This window comes from Mustela nigripes, unplaced genomic scaffold (genome assembly GCF_022355385.1).
Source record: "Mustela nigripes isolate SB6536 unplaced genomic scaffold, MUSNIG.SB6536 HiC_scaffold_148, whole genome shotgun sequence".
NCBI classification, from domain to species: domain Eukaryota; kingdom Metazoa; phylum Chordata; class Mammalia; order Carnivora; family Mustelidae; genus Mustela; species Mustela nigripes.
The window spans coordinates 3,005,011-3,020,716 of record NW_026739562.1 but is presented as its reverse complement, the minus strand read 5'-3'; positions in this window follow the sequence as shown (position 1 = coordinate 3,020,716).

Sequence of the window (15,706 nt, the reverse complement as noted above, 5' to 3'; positions counted from 1 at the left end):
TTTGTTTGCAAGTTCACTAAGGGGGTTGAATGCCTTGCTTTGGCATCTACCTGACCCTGGACCGGTGACCTAGCATAGTATTTAAGAAAGTATTCTAGCTTTTCTCTGAATATGCCTTCATTGGACTTTCTTTTTTTAATTAATTATTTTTATTAACATATAATATATTATTTGCCCCAGGGGTACAGGTCTGTGAATTGTCAGGCTTACACACTTCACAACACTCACCATATCACATAACCTCCCTAATGTACATAACTCAACCACCCTCTCCACCTCCCCGCCCAAGCAACTCTCAGTCTGTTTTGTAAGATTAAGAGTTTCTTATGGTTTGTTTCCCTCCCGATCCCATCTTGTTCCATTTTTTCCTCCCAACCCCCCACCCCCCTCACTCTGTCTCTCAAATTCCTTATATCAGGGAGATCATGTGACGATTGTCTTTCTCTGATTGACTTATGTCTCTCAGCATAATACCCTCTAGTTCCATCCATGTCATTGCAAATGGCAAGATTTCAGGTTTTTTGGATGGCTGCAGAGTATTCCATTGTGCATATATACCTCATCTTCTTTATCCATTCATCTATTGATGGACATCTAGGATCTTTCCATAGTTTGGCTATTGTGGACATGGCTGCTATAAAGAAAGGTGCACGTGCCCCTTTGAAACCCTGTATTTGTATCTTTGGGGTAAATCTTTAGTGCAATTACTGGGTCATAGGGTAACTCTATTTTCGACTTTTTGAGAAATGTCCATGCTGTTTTCCAGAGTGGCTGCACCAGCTTGTATTCCCACCAACAGTGTAGGAGGGTTCCCCTTTTTCTGCATCCTCTCCAACATCTGTTGTTTCTGACTTGTTAATTTTAGCCATTTTGACTGGTATGATGTGGTATCTCATTGTATTTTTGATTTGTATTTCCCTGATGCCAAGTGATGTTGAGTACTTTTTCATGTGTCTATTGGCCATCTGGATGTCTTCTTTGCAGAAATGTCTGTTCATGTCCTCTGCCCATTTCTTGATTGGATTCTTTGTTCTTTGGTTATTGAGTTTGCTAAGTTCTTTATAGATTTTGGATACTACCCCTTTATCAGATATGTCATCTGCAAGTATCTTCTCCCATTCTGTCAGTTGTTTTTTGGTTTTTGCTGTGCAGAAGCTCTTGATCTTGATGAAGTCCACAAATAGTTCATTTTTGCCCTTGCTTCCCTTGCTTTTGATGATGTTTCTAGGAAGAAGTTGCTGCAGCTGCAGTTGAAGAGGTTGCTTCCTGTGTTCTCCTCAAGGATTTTGATGGATTCCTTTCTACATTGAGGTCCTTCATCCATGTTGAATCTGTTTTCATGTGTGGTGTAACGAAATGGTCCTGTTTCATTCTTCTGCATGTGGCTGTCCAATTTTCCCAACACCATTTGTTGAAAAGACTGTCTTTTTTCCATTGGATATTCTTTCCTGCTTAGTCAAAGATTAGTTGATGATAGAGTTGAGGGTCTATTCCTGGGCTCTCTATTCTGTTCCATTAATCTATGTGTCTGTTTTGGTACCAGTACCATACTGTCTTGATTACAGGTTTGTAATAGAGCTTGAAATCTGAAATTGTGATGCTACCAACTTTGGCTTTCTTTTTCAACATTCCTCTGGCTATTTGGGGTCTTTTCTGGTTCCATATAAATTTAAGGATCATTTGTTCCATTTCTTTGAAAAAAATGGATGGTATTTTGATAAGGATTGCATTAAACGTGTAGATTGCTTTAGGTAGCATACACATTTTCACAATATTTGTTCTTCCAATCCATGAGCATGGAATGTTTTTCCATTTCTTTGTGTCTTCCTCAGTTTCTTTCATAAGCACCTTGTAGTTCTCTAAGTACAGATTTTTTGCATTTTTGGTTAGGTTTAGTCCTAGGTATGTCATGGTTTTGGGTGCAATTGTAAATGGGATCGACTCCTTAATTTCTCTTTCTTCTGTATTGTTGTTGGTGTATAGAAATGCAAATGATTTCTGTGCATTGATTTTATATTTTGTCACATTACTGAGTTCCTGTATGAGTTCTACCAGTTTTGGAGTGGAGTCTTTTGGGTTATCAACATAAGGTATTTCATCAGTGAAGAGTGAGAGTTTGACTTCATCTTTGCTGATTCGGATGTCTTTTATTTCTTTTTGTTGTCTGATTGCTGAGTCTAGGACTTCTAGTACTAGGTTGAATAACAGTGGTGATAGTGGACATCCCTGTTGTGTTTCTGACCTGGCAGAAAAGCTCTCAGTTTTTCTCCATTGAGAATGATATTCACTGTGGGTTTTTCATAGATGGCTTTGATGATATTGAGGTATGTACCCTCTATCCCTACACTTTGAAGACTTTTGATCAAGAAAGGATGCTGTACTTTGTCAGATGCTTTTTCAGCATCTATTGAGAGTATCCAATGGTTCTTGTTCTTTCTTTTATCAGTGTATTGTATCACATTGATTGATTTGCAGATGTTGAACCAACCTTGCAGCCCAGGAATAAATCCCACTTGGTTGTGATGAATAATCCTTTTAATGTACTGTTGGATCCTATTGGCTAGTATTTTGGTGAGAATTTTCGCATCTGTGTTCATGAAGAATATCGAACTGTAATTCCCCTTTTTGGTGGGGTCCTTGTGTGGCTTTGGGATGAAGGTAATACTGGCTTCATAAATTGAGTTTGGAAGTTTTCCTTCCATTTCTATTTTTTTGGAAGTTTCAGGAGAATAGGTATTAATTCTTCTTTAAATGTTTAGTAGAATTCCTCTGGGAAGCCATTTGGCCCTGGGCTCTTCTTTGTTGGGAGATATTTGATGACTGCTTCGATCTCCTTACTGGTTATGGGTCTTTTCAGGTTTTCTATTTCTTCTTGGTTCAGTTTTGGTAGTTTATACATCTCTAGGAATTCATCCACCATTTCTTCCAGATTGTCAAATTTGCTGGCATATAGTTGTTCATAATATGTTCTTATAATTGTTTGTATTTCTTTGGTGCTGGTTGTGATCTCTCTTCTTTCATTCATGATTTTATTTATTTGAGTCCTTTTCTCTTTTCTTTTTGGTAAGTCTGGCCAGGGGTTTATCAATCTTATTAATTCTTTCAAAGAACCAGCTCCTAGTTTTGTTAATCTGTTCTACTATTCTTTTGGTTTCTATTTCATTGATTTCTGCTCTGATCTTTATGATTTCTTTTCTCCTGCTGGGTTTAGGCTTTCTTTGCTGTTCTTTCTCCAGTTCCTTTAGGTGTAGGGTAAGGTTGTGTACTTGAGCCCCTTCTTGTTTCTTGAGAAAGGCTTGTCTTGCTGTATACTTTCCTCTCAGGACCGCCTTTGCTGTGTTCCACAGATTTTGAACAGTTATGTTTTCATTATCATTTGTTTCCATGAATTTTTTCAATTCTTCTTTAATTTCCTGGTTGACCCATTCATACTTTAGTAGGATGCTCTTTAGCCTCCATGTATTTAGGTTCTTTCCAAATTTCCTCTTGTGATTGAGTTCTAGCTTCAGAGCATTGTGGTCTGAAAATATGCAGGGAATGATCCCAATCTCTTGTTACTGGTTGAGACCTGATTTGTGACCCAGGATGTGATCTATTCTGGAGAATATTCCATGTATACTAGAGATGAATGTGTATTCTGTTGCTTTGGGATGGAATGTTCTGAATATATCTGTGATGTCCATCTGGTCCAGTATGTTGTTTAAGGCCTTTATTTCCTTGTTGATCTTTTGCTTGAATGATCTGTCCATTTCAGTGAGGGGGGGATATTAAAGTCCCTACTACCTTGTATTATTGTCCAAGTGTATCTTTGGTTTTGTCATTAATTAGTTTATGTAGTTGGCTCCTCCCATGTTAGGGGCATAGATATTTAAAATTGTTAGACCTTCTTGTTGCACAGACCCTTTAAGTATGATATAGTGTCCTTCCTCATCTCTTAGTATAATCTTTGGCTTAAAATCTAATTTACCTCATAGAAGGATTGCCATTTCGGCTTTCTTTTGATGTCCATTATCATGGAAAATTGTTTTCCACCCCCTCACTTTAAATCTGGATGTGTCTCTTGGTCTCAAATGAGTTTCTTGTAGGCAACATATAGGTGGGTTTTGTTTTTTTTATCCATTCTGATACCCTGTGTCTTTTGATTGGGGCATTTAGCCCATTTACATTCAGGGTAACTATTAAAAGATAAGAATTTAGTGTCCTTGTATTGCCTGTAAGGTGACTGTTGCTGTACATTGTCTCTGTTCCTTTCTGATCTGCTACTTTTAGGCTCTCTCTTTGCTTAGAGGACCCCTTTCAATATTTCCTATAGGGCTGGTTTGGTGTTTGCCAATTCTTTTAATTTTTGTTTGTCTTGGAAGCTTTTTATCTATTTTCAGTGATAACCTAGCTAGATATAGTATTCTTGGCTGCATATTTTTATGATTTAGTCCTCTGAATATATCATGCCAGTTCCTCCTGGCCTGCCAGGTCTCTGTGGTTAAGTTTGCTGCCAATCTAATATTTCTACCATTGTATGTTACAGACTTTTGTCCCAAGCCGCTTTCAGGATTTTCTTTTTGTCACTAACACTTGTAAATTTTACTATTAGATGATGGGGTGTGGACTTATTTTTATTGATTTTGAGGGTGGTTCTTTGTGCCTTCTGGATTTTGATACTCATTCCCTTTGCCATATTAGGGAAGTTCTCTACTATAATTAGATCTAATATACATTCTGCCCCCCTCTCTCTTTCTTCTTTTTCTGGAATCCCAATTATCCTAATGTTGTTTCATCTTATGGTATCACTTATTTCTCGAATTCTCCCCTCGTGGCCTCGTAGTTGTTTTTCTCTCTTTTGTTCAGCTTATTTATTGATCATCATTTGGTCTTCTGTATCACTAATTCTCTCTTCCATGTCATTTATCCTTCTAGTAATAGCCTCTATTTTTAATTGTACCTCATTAACAGCCTTTTTTATTTCAACTTGGTTAGAATTTAGTTCTTTATTTCTTCAGAAAGGAATTTTATTTCTCCAGAAAGTGTTTCTCTAATATCTTCCATCCCTTTTTTTTAGCCCAGCAAGCACCTTGGGAATTATCATTCTGAACTCTAGTTCTGAAATATTACCAATGTTCATATTGATTAGGTCCCTAGCCATCAGTATTGCCTCTTGTTCTTTTTTTTTTTTTGAGGTGATATTTTTTGCCTTGTCATTTTATCCAGATAATAATATATGAACAAGAAAATAAAATACTGAAAGGGTATGAAAGATCCTAGAAAAATGTATGGTAACTAAATCAGAAGAGACCCAAAACTGGGGGTAGGAGAGAAGAAATTAAAAAAAATATTTATATATATATATTAGACTGGTGAAATGAACAGAGCCACCCACTTGATTTTGGGTGTATTTTGGTCTCTTAAAAGAAATTACTTCCCAAAATTTTAAGGAAGGAAAAACTTATATACATATGTAAAATAAGGGTAAACATGATGGAGGGATGGAATATGACTGTAAAGGTGAAAATTTTAAAAAATTCTAAAAAAGGAATTGATAAGATAAATTGGCTGGAAAAAGAAAAAAAAAAGGTGGGGGGGGGTGTGCTCAGGCTGGAGACTAGCAGAAAGCCATGTTCTAGATTAGGGTATATTTTGATATATTAGATGATATTGTATCCCACAATTTTTTAGAAAAAAAAGTATATGTATAGAAAAAATGAGGTTAAATACAATGAAGGGATAAAATATGAATATAACAATGAAGGTTTAAAAGATTTTTTGTTCAGAAAGGTATTATTAAGATAAACTATTTAGAAAACGCTTACAGGAGAAAGAAGAAAAGTAAAAAAAATATAGAATAAGAAAAAAAATAAAAAAAATTTAACTTTGCAAGACTAATGGATCATGGGGAAAAAGCCATGAATTCCATGAGTTGCTTTCCCCTGGCTCTGGAGTTCTGCTGTTCTCTTTGAATAGTAAGCTTGGTCTTGGCTGAACATTCTTGCTGATCTTCTGGGGGAGGGGCCCATTGCAGTGATTCTCAAATGTCTTTGCCTGAGGCAGAATTGTACCGCTCTTGGCAGGGACCACACTATGTAATCTGCTTGGGTTCCCTCTCAGAGGTTCTGTTTCCTGAATGGTTTCTGTAGAGCTTTGGAGGATGGGATTGAAAATGGCGGCCTTCCAATCTCTGGCCTGGAGGCACCGAGAGCTTGGGCCCCCACTCCCCATTGCACCCTCAGAGATAAGCAGTCAATCACTTCTATCTCCATGGTCTTCGGCCACGCTCCAAGCTTACCTGACTTGTAACCGAGCATTTCTATCTCTGGTGCATGGCCCTGTTTGGAGTCTCCAAACCCAGCAGATTCCTGCCTCGCTGCTCCTTCTGGAACAGGAAGGTGAGTCTCCCCGCATCTGCTACTTGTGGGGTCCCTGTTTGAAGAGCAGTGGCCCAACTGTGCTTTGGATCACAATTTAAGGTATCCCCGATCTCAAAGCTCACTCTTTGGCTCTGTCTCTGTAGTCGGCTTCCTCACTCCAGTACCTGGAAGCTTTGCCACACTCAGGCACCCCCAATCTTTCTGTGATCACATGGGGTCTGAGACCATACTGTTCCCGTGAAGGCTCCACCCCTGCTTAGCCTCTGGAGTGATGTCCCTCAGTGGAGCCGACTTCTAAAAGTTCTGATTTTGTGCTCCACTGCTCCACAGCTTGCTGGGAGCCAACCCTTCCCCCCGTGGTCTATCTTCCCATTGGTTCAGATTCACTTCTCCACATCCTGCCTTTCAGAAAGTGGTCGATTTTCTGTTCCCAGATTTGCTGTTCTTCTTCTCTTCTGTTTCCTGTTGAGTTTCCAGGTGTTTGGAATGGTCTGATAACTATCTAGCTGAACTCCTGGGATCGGATGTTGTTTCATTCTGCTACTCCTCCACCATTTTGCCCCTCTCTCTCCATTGTACTTTATTCTTTATGTAGCAAAGGAAGTGAAGCATTACGGAGTTGTTAAGCATTATAGAATCTGATTCACAAATCAGAATGGTTGGGTCTAAATGGTATCTCCTTTTCTTATTAGCTGTGTGTCTTTGAGAAAGTTACTTAACCTCTCTGGTCTTCAGTTTTCTTATCTATGGAGTGGGAATAATAATACCTACCTGACAGGGCTTTTGTGAAGTTTAAATGACTTAATTCATTTGACACACTTGTTTACTCAGGAGGAGGAGACCTTGAATTAGTTGTAGTAAGTTTAAGCAAAGTGAAGTTACTATTATTTTTATTAGTTTGGTGCCTGATACCAGTGAAGGACAAATAAATGGCAGGCACTGCTGTATTATAGGGGAGGAAACCAAGTTCAGAAAAGTGAAGAGTGAACCCTCGCTCAGAAAAAGTATGTATGTCAGTGTTAACACAGCTAGTAAGTGACAGAGCAAGGAACACCCAGGAACAAGACAGTTTAAATTCCTGGAGGAGAAAATATTCTTAGATAAGATGTTGAATAGGGTGTGATTTTGAAGGTATGTATTTTGTAGCATCACCGGTCCCTCGGTGGAGTTGCATCCTAGGTTTGCCTTTAAATTCTTGTTCCAGATGGTTCTCATCTATCTATAAGTTTGGATAGATGGCCAGTGTCCATCTTTCCAGGGTCCTGTTTTTCTCTGGGGGGATGCTTTCTGGTCTGAGATTCTCTGGCACTAATGAGTGTGTGGGTAAATAGTGTGTTGATTTCAGTTTTTCCAGGTAAAATACTTACATTTTGTCAGGAATGTTTAGTTTATCATGCTTGAATATTGTTGGTGTTTGGTGATAAATATTACCCCTTTTTTCTGATCATGGCATAAACCCAAGTGAGCCAGTGATCACCTTCATTCTTTTTAAGTTGTACTGTGGCATACATGTACAGACCTGCAGGCAGTTACTTGAGCTTGCTAAATTTTCACTTAAGAGGACAACAGACTTATCTCCCTAGTCATTGGTATTGTAGGTTACTTTTGTAGGGAGAGTTTTTTTTTTTTTTTTTTTTTTTAATTTCATAGTAGAGAGCAGACTAGAAAACATGTTTTTGGCATGATGCTTACTCCCCAAAGAGAAGCCAGAAAGGGCTGAGCCTTGCTTTCTGTAATTGTAAATTGAGAAAGTGTAACTAGCTAGCTTGTAAGTGTCTCTCCTCTTAATATTCAATAAAATTCAATTATGAAGATGTTCTGTAACTTGCCCACGTCCATGCCAAGTTCTGGCAGAGTTGAGGCTAGAATCTGGGGGTTCTTGACCTCTTCTTTGCAGTTTCTTTTTACGCCACACTGCCCTGAACTTCCTATCCATACCCATTATTTATGCTAGGATGAAAGTCCATTGTCACTATCCTGAAATGATATATTTAAAGATGACATGTAATATTTATAATGCTTATTGGAAATGCACAATGTTTTGCCCAGAGATAGACTTCTGATCATTAGACTGCTGTAAACAATTGTCCACTTGGGAGAAGTTTAATTACCAGCTCCAGATGTCGAGAGAAGCTGGTTCCAGGATTCCAGCAACCCAGCTCTCATGCTGTGCTCGCGGGTATCTTCCACCCCCTGATCAGGCCTGCACACTGGATACCTCACATCTCAGCAGTAAGAACAGATGTTCCAGACACTTAGAAATGAAGAGGAGATGGCTGGTGATCAAATATGCATAGGTTCCTGGCCACATGATGCTTCACAGATTTTCTCTCCCTCTTCTCTGGTTTCTGGGAAGGATCTAAATGACTGTCCTTTGTGAAATGTTGAAGATACTATAATGTTTTGGCACCCTGCTTTATATGGCCCTATCTTTTGGTAACATCCTTATCTTTCTCATTTTTCTTTCAAAAAGAGTAATTGTGATAAAACCTAATGAATCTTTCACTCAGTCACTAGACTTGTTCTATGACTAGAGCGTGGCATAAGTGTTCACCACTCAATAGGGTTCTTGGCAGAAGCAAAATCTGTGATTTAGATTACAGATGCAGCCCAGGTGTCACTCATCACATAACATGTTTATGTGTACATTTGTCATTACAGAATTATACACCATCCACCTCTACTCTAGGGAATTGAAGCTCCAGGCTTTAAACATCATCTCTGTGTTGGCAGTTTCCAAATTTATATCTCCAGCTTCAACCTCTTCCTCGAATTTCAAAATCAATTCTCAGTTGCCTACAATGTTGTACATGATCCATAACCTATTCTTTCTAGGGAGGACTCTGCTTCAGCCCCATAAACCTCGTAGCAGACACATAAACACACCCTCCCCCATAGCTGTATCCTCTTTGTTCCCATAGCTGCATGCCACATTCATTCAGTTTCTTCATGTCTTTATGAAAATGTGAGTTTTAAAAAGTATTTGTAACTTTTATGATAAAGGATTAATATCTCTAATGTAAAAAGAGCTCCTAAAAATAGGGGAAAATGTCCACAACCCTATAGAAAGTGAGATAAAGATATGAACAGAAAGATCATAGGAAAAGAAATGCAAATGGTTCTTCACCATATAAAAGATGCTCAGTTGCACCCACTACATACCATATGGAGAGATAACCATTACTGACCAGACTCTTGCAGAAGCTATGGGGAAAACAGTTGCTTTCATTAGCTGCTGGTGAGAATTCAGTGTGGTTAAAGCACTATGGAGCGGAATTTGACAGTAGTTAGCAGAATCATACAGTTATTTATCCTTTAACTTAGACATCCCATTGTTGGGAAGTCATCAAGACCTACTGAGGTGATAGTTGAGGGTCAGGGATTCAGTGGAGCAGGGAAGGGGGAGAACTTGAATATTAATTTTGGCTCCAAGATGCCACTAACGATGGTTATAGTTTATCCCTGATGTCTTCCTTCTAAGTTTCCCTTTGGAAAGAGATTATCATGGAACCATAAAGCAACTGTTCCCAAAAGCTGAATGGATAAATAGTTCTGTTCATTACAAGAAATGAACTCTTTTGGGACGCCTGGGTGGCTCAGTTGGTTAAGCAGCTGCCTTCGGCTCAGGTCATGATCCCAGCGTCCTGGGATCGAGTCCCATATCGGGCTCCTTGCTCCGCAGGGAGCCTGCTTCTCCCTCTGACTCTGCCTTCCACTCTGTCTGCCTGTGCTCGCTTTCACTCTCTCTCTCTCACAAATAAATAAATAAAATCTTAAAAAAAAAAAAAAGAAATGAACTCTTTTCCCTCTGTTTTTATTTTTCTTAGAATTTATCACCACCTATTACTTTATGTAGTTATTATTCTCTCTTTAACTACAACAGAAGCTTCACGAGCATAGCCCTCCCTCCCCCACCCCCCCATTTCCTATATCAACACTGTGGGGATGGTGCCTGGCTCGTAACAGGTATCAGTAATATTTTTACTGGATGAATTTAAAAAAATGATTGAATAAATGAGGACTACTGAGACAGAGACTTTATGTTTTTCATCTCTGAGTCTGCATGTTATGTGTGACTTTTAAGAGTGAAAAAATATTTGTAGAATTGAATATTGTGTATGTGATTTTTAACCATCTGGAAAGATATTATTATTAATTACAGTTTCATAAGTTAGAGATGAATAAAATATCTATATAACAATGAATCCCTTAACAGGTAAGGTAAGAATGGTCTATATCCACTGCCCCTGATTTCTTCCTGTATATTCTTTTGTTTTGATATGTATCATTCTAGACCCATCTAGCTACATCTGTATTCAAACAACAGCTCTATCTATATCTCTGTATCATTGCAATCAATAATGATCTGTGCATTCTTACTAAATATATACCACAGTTGTGAATGTGTGTATGTGCGTGTGATGAATGGTATTAGAAAGCACATATTCTGCAACTTTCATTTTTCTTTCAAAATGTATCTTGGTGCTATATCACTCCCTATGGATAGTCTTTATTTTTAAAAACTGCATACAGTTTCATAATTTGGATATGGCATAGCTTAATTAACCATTTTCTTATGGATAATTAGATAGTCTCTAATACTTTTGTATTACTGAAATGCTATAATAAATGTTTTTATATGCTTCTTTTTTGATGTGGATATGAACATTTAACATTCTAATCAGTACTGCTGAATTGCTCTCCATGGGGGTTCTACAAATTCACACTTTCATGCGTAATGTGTGAGGGTACCGATTTCCCTTCCTACTCGCTAGTGCTTAATGTTACCACAGTTTAATACTTTTGCTGATGTAATAGGTAATAAATAAAAGTAATAAATAAAAGTATTAATAAAAGTATTTCATCATTGTTTCTATTTACATTGCCCTCATCACGATTAAGATTAGATATCTTTTTCTATTTTTTTTAACCATTCATAGTTTCTCTTCTGTGAATTGTCTGTTTGTATTTTCCCCCAATTTTCTATTAAATTGTTTGTGTTATTGATTTCTAGGAGCTGTTTGGAGAGCTGTTTGGATTAACCTTTTGTAGTAATGTATATTGTAAATATTTTCTCCCAGTTTATTTTGTACCTATAAACTGTGGTTATTTTGTGTTTTATCATACAGGCGTTTTAAATTTCATTGTAGTCAGATAATCATTTTTTTTTCTTCCAAATTTTTATTTGAATTCTAGTTAACATGTAGTGTAATACTGGTTTCAGGAGTAGACTTTAGTAAGTAGGGCAGCATGTTTGCACCCTTGGGGTCTTTTTTCCCTGGAGAGGCCCTTGCCAAATCCCAAATGCACCCTCAGCTGGGGAATTGTTTCTCCCCATGTGACTCAGGAGATCCTCAGACCACGCTGCCCTCTCCTGAGTCTCTGCCCTCCTTCCCTACCAGAGCACCGCCAAGCCTTCCAGGCAGGACCCCTCCAAAGCTTAAGACTCTGTGCTCCGTGGCTTACAAAAACTTGCCAACAGTCAAGTTTTTATTAACTTTAACTTCCCCTCGAGCGGGGCAGTGCAACCACTCTCCTTTTCCCAGTTAGTGGTTTGGGGGAAGTTTTTCTTGGCAGTGCCCTCTGCACATGTTTACTCTTTCTCTCTTTTCCTCTCACTCCTCTCTCTGTGATGAGGGTGACCTCCCCTTCATCATACCCACAGTCTTTTCTCCCCCGAAATCAGCTCTCAGCAGCTCCTGCCTTCCCTCGTGTGGCCATTTGGTACCCCTAGGTGTGCAGTTTGTTCTCTCAGTTCGCAGATCGATTTCTTGGGTGTTCAGAATGATTTGGAGACGAGGCAAGCTTAGGGTTCCCCTATTGCTCTGCCATCTTCACTCCTCCAAAAGGCTTTTTTGTCTTAAAAAGGTTTTCACCTCAAGGACGTAGTATATTAACCCATAATTTCTCTCATTGTTATTAGGATTTTTTTTTTTTTTAACATTTAGGTCTTTAATCTACCTGAAGACTTCTTACCACAATTCCACATGCCACTCACTAAGTGATTTCATACCTCTTTTTTCACTATTATCGTACATTGTATGTATCTCCTTTTATACAATAGGCAGACTTCTGAGCAGATATGCTCAAGTCATTCCTGTCAATCAATGAACTTTTAAAATGTTTCACAGAGAATGCAGGTGGTTCATTTTCTGTCACAAGAAGATATTTTTCAAAGTAAGTACCCCCCACTACTAATTTCATGTGCATAAACCTCTGTCTGCACATACTGTGGTTGATTTCTTTTCGGTTAGGTCTGGCTGCAAGTCTGAGTGCCTTTAATAAATATTTACTGAGTTGACTTGAGTGCTTTCTGTTTCAGGCAACATTTAAATCATCGACTCTTCTGTGTTTCTCTCTTTCTGATTTCTTCTACCCAGTTCAAATGTCTAATTTTCAAAAGGAAAAAAAAAATCAGAAAACAGGCATTGCAGGGTGATAAAACAAAGGGCTTGCCTTTCAGGGAAGCAAAATCATACACTGGGATCTCAGGGTCAACTACTCATCATTCCCATTTCCAAATGTGTCTGTTGATGCCAGGAATTCCTATAACAGAGGGCAACGTGTTGCATCGCCCAGCTTGAGGGACAGTTAAAGTGCACACCAGCCTGCGGAAGCCAGTCTGTCGCACTGAGTTATTACTGTGGGATTACTGTTCCTTTGCTGAAAATGCATCTGATCTAGATGTGGAAGAGAGCAGTGGCAGCCTGGGAGAAGGGGAGACCTCGGCAGTGGGACCAATGTCTTTGTTTCCTCATCTTTAAAATAGAGATAATTATTGAATCTACATCACAGGATGATTGTGAGGACTAAGTAGGATAATGCTTGTCCACCATTTAACACAGTGCCTGGGACATAATCATGTGTAGAATAAAAGCTGACTACTATCATTTTTAAAGATCTGTAGCAGATATCTTTTATGGTGTATGTATATGTGTCCCTCATTCTGGGTAGTTCCAGTGAGGCTTACCCAGGTGGACATAAATGACTTAGGCGTGGTAGAGTACTTTTCTTTAATTAGACACAGTATTGGGTCAGGGGCTCATGTTAGTCTCTTTAAAAAAATTTTTTTTAAATTTTTTATTGTGGTCAGGTTAGTCTTAAGAGCACCAGCTCCAGGACTCTCACTGGGAGAGGCACTCTCCTTGCCTGACACTGGTAATTTGGTAGAATGGAAGCCTGGAGTTGCTTGCTTACCTTTGCTAAAGAAGAGCCTACTTTATAATAAACCAGCATTGGGGGAAGCAGAGCTGAAAGATGGATTCCTGCTAGCACTGTGTGAGGCCTAGACCCAGGCATGCCCAAAGCAAGAAATGTCTTAGCTTCTCTGTAACAGGAGGCCTGAAACTTTCTCTCATACTTAAGATAATCTGAGTTGAATTTTTGACCTAGTCAGTGTTAAGATTGATGTTCATTGTTCATGTGAGAGTTAAGTCAATTGATTTGAAGGTAGTATGGACATTTTAAATGATGTCTGTATGCAGATTCCCTGGAAAATACAAACCTTATGCCTTCCATTTCAGTAAGGGTATCTTCTGTGCTTCTGGAGGGTTGGTCGAAAAAGATGTTAAATGAAACTGGACTTCTGTGGCTTTCTAATTTCTTTCTAATTGCTTTTGAAACTTAGAACATAAGAATCCTGCTTGTCAGGAAAATCACAGAGGTAGAAATGGCAGGGGTTTTCTTAAAGTAGAGTATTATACAGTTTCCAATTAATTTACTGCCTACCCACCCACTGTCTGTTTGGAAATGCTTTTATTAATGTATAGCACCTCAGGACTTCTTGAAGGTGTCATGGCTTCAAGAGCAATCCATGCAAAAAGAAATGAGGGGAAACTTCATTAAAAAAATAATAATAATTTTAAGTAGCCCAAGGGTACCCTGGGTGGCTCACTTGGTTAAGTGTCTGCCTTAGGCTCAGGTCATGATCCCTGGGCCCTGGGATAGAGCTGGCCTGGCTCTTTACTCTGCTGGGGGCCGGGAGGAGGAAGCTTGCTTCTTCCTCTGTCTCAGCCTGCTGCTCACCCTGTTTCTGTGTACATGCTCATTCTCTTTCTCTGTCAAATAAATAAATACAATCTTTAAAAAAAAAAAAAAGTAGCCACATAGTTGGTTGGCATGGAACACCCAGGTTGTACTTAGAAAGCAGCTGCCTTTAAACTGAAATTAGTTCCTTCTCAGACTCTTACAGTAAACCATGGGAAGCCTATACTTTGAAAGAATAAGAATTGAAACCTTGACACTGCTCTGAAGAATAAATTTTGGGCTTACGGGCATCTAATTCTTTTTTTTTTTTTTTTAAGGGCATCTAATTCTAATGCCTTTTGTGGTAACAGACCCCAAATACACTAGAATTCCATTTCTTTCCACTCTTCATCCTTGTCCTTAGGGCTACATGATGATTTCTGTATATCAGATGAGCAGTATTTTTCCAGGTATGTGTGAGACAGGGAAATCAATTTTCTAGATCTCCCTCTGTCCATCCCCTTAGATGGGTAAAAATCATGCCCTCTCTTTTCCTTAATGCTTTGTGCATACCACATCATGTGGTAATTATCTCTGATATTCATTCAGTGGCTTTTGAGTGAAATTGCCCCTGGACTGTGTGCTCCATGAAGGTAGGAGTTGTATCTGTTCTTTTTAACTGTGAGCCTCTAGATCTTGCTACAGTATCTGAAAGAGGGGAATGGTTTGGGAAGTATCAGAGATAGTTGATACGAGTCCAGGCTCCTTTGTCTGTAGGATTCTGGTCAGATTTCATGTGAGACCCTCATGTGAGATTTGAAAGATGGAAGAGAAGAAAAGCTGCTTTTTCTCTGGTGGGCAGGTGTGTGGGCATTAGAGATGGCCAGGGTGATGTTTTGCCCATGACTTTCAAGCATCCTTTTGAGAGTCACCTACTTTGGTGTAGGTAGCTGGGGACTGCTTGACTACTTGTGATTCCTGCACTTCAGTTTTCCTGAAAGCACCTTTCCTGCACTTTGTTCCTACAGCCTTCCAATTGTTATGCAAGTCTCTTGTTTTTTTTTTCTATAGTAATGCTCTTCCTACTCTAAATAACTATAGTGATTATTCTTTGCCTAATTAAACTCCTATTGATAAAGGAAGTTGACTATTGACTGCCTGACCTTAAATTTTGTGGTATGTAATTTAATCTTTTGATTTGAATTATTTATAGTGGAAAATTCATGTAATACTAGCTAGTGAGTGCACCTGTGGACAGACCTGTGTTCCCATTTAGACAGGCTTTGTTTTCACCAATGGTAGTCTTATACACAGTAGCTCTTACTAAGCATCTTTCTAAGAAAATGAGTTACGTATTTATTTTTGACTCTACAACAATCTCA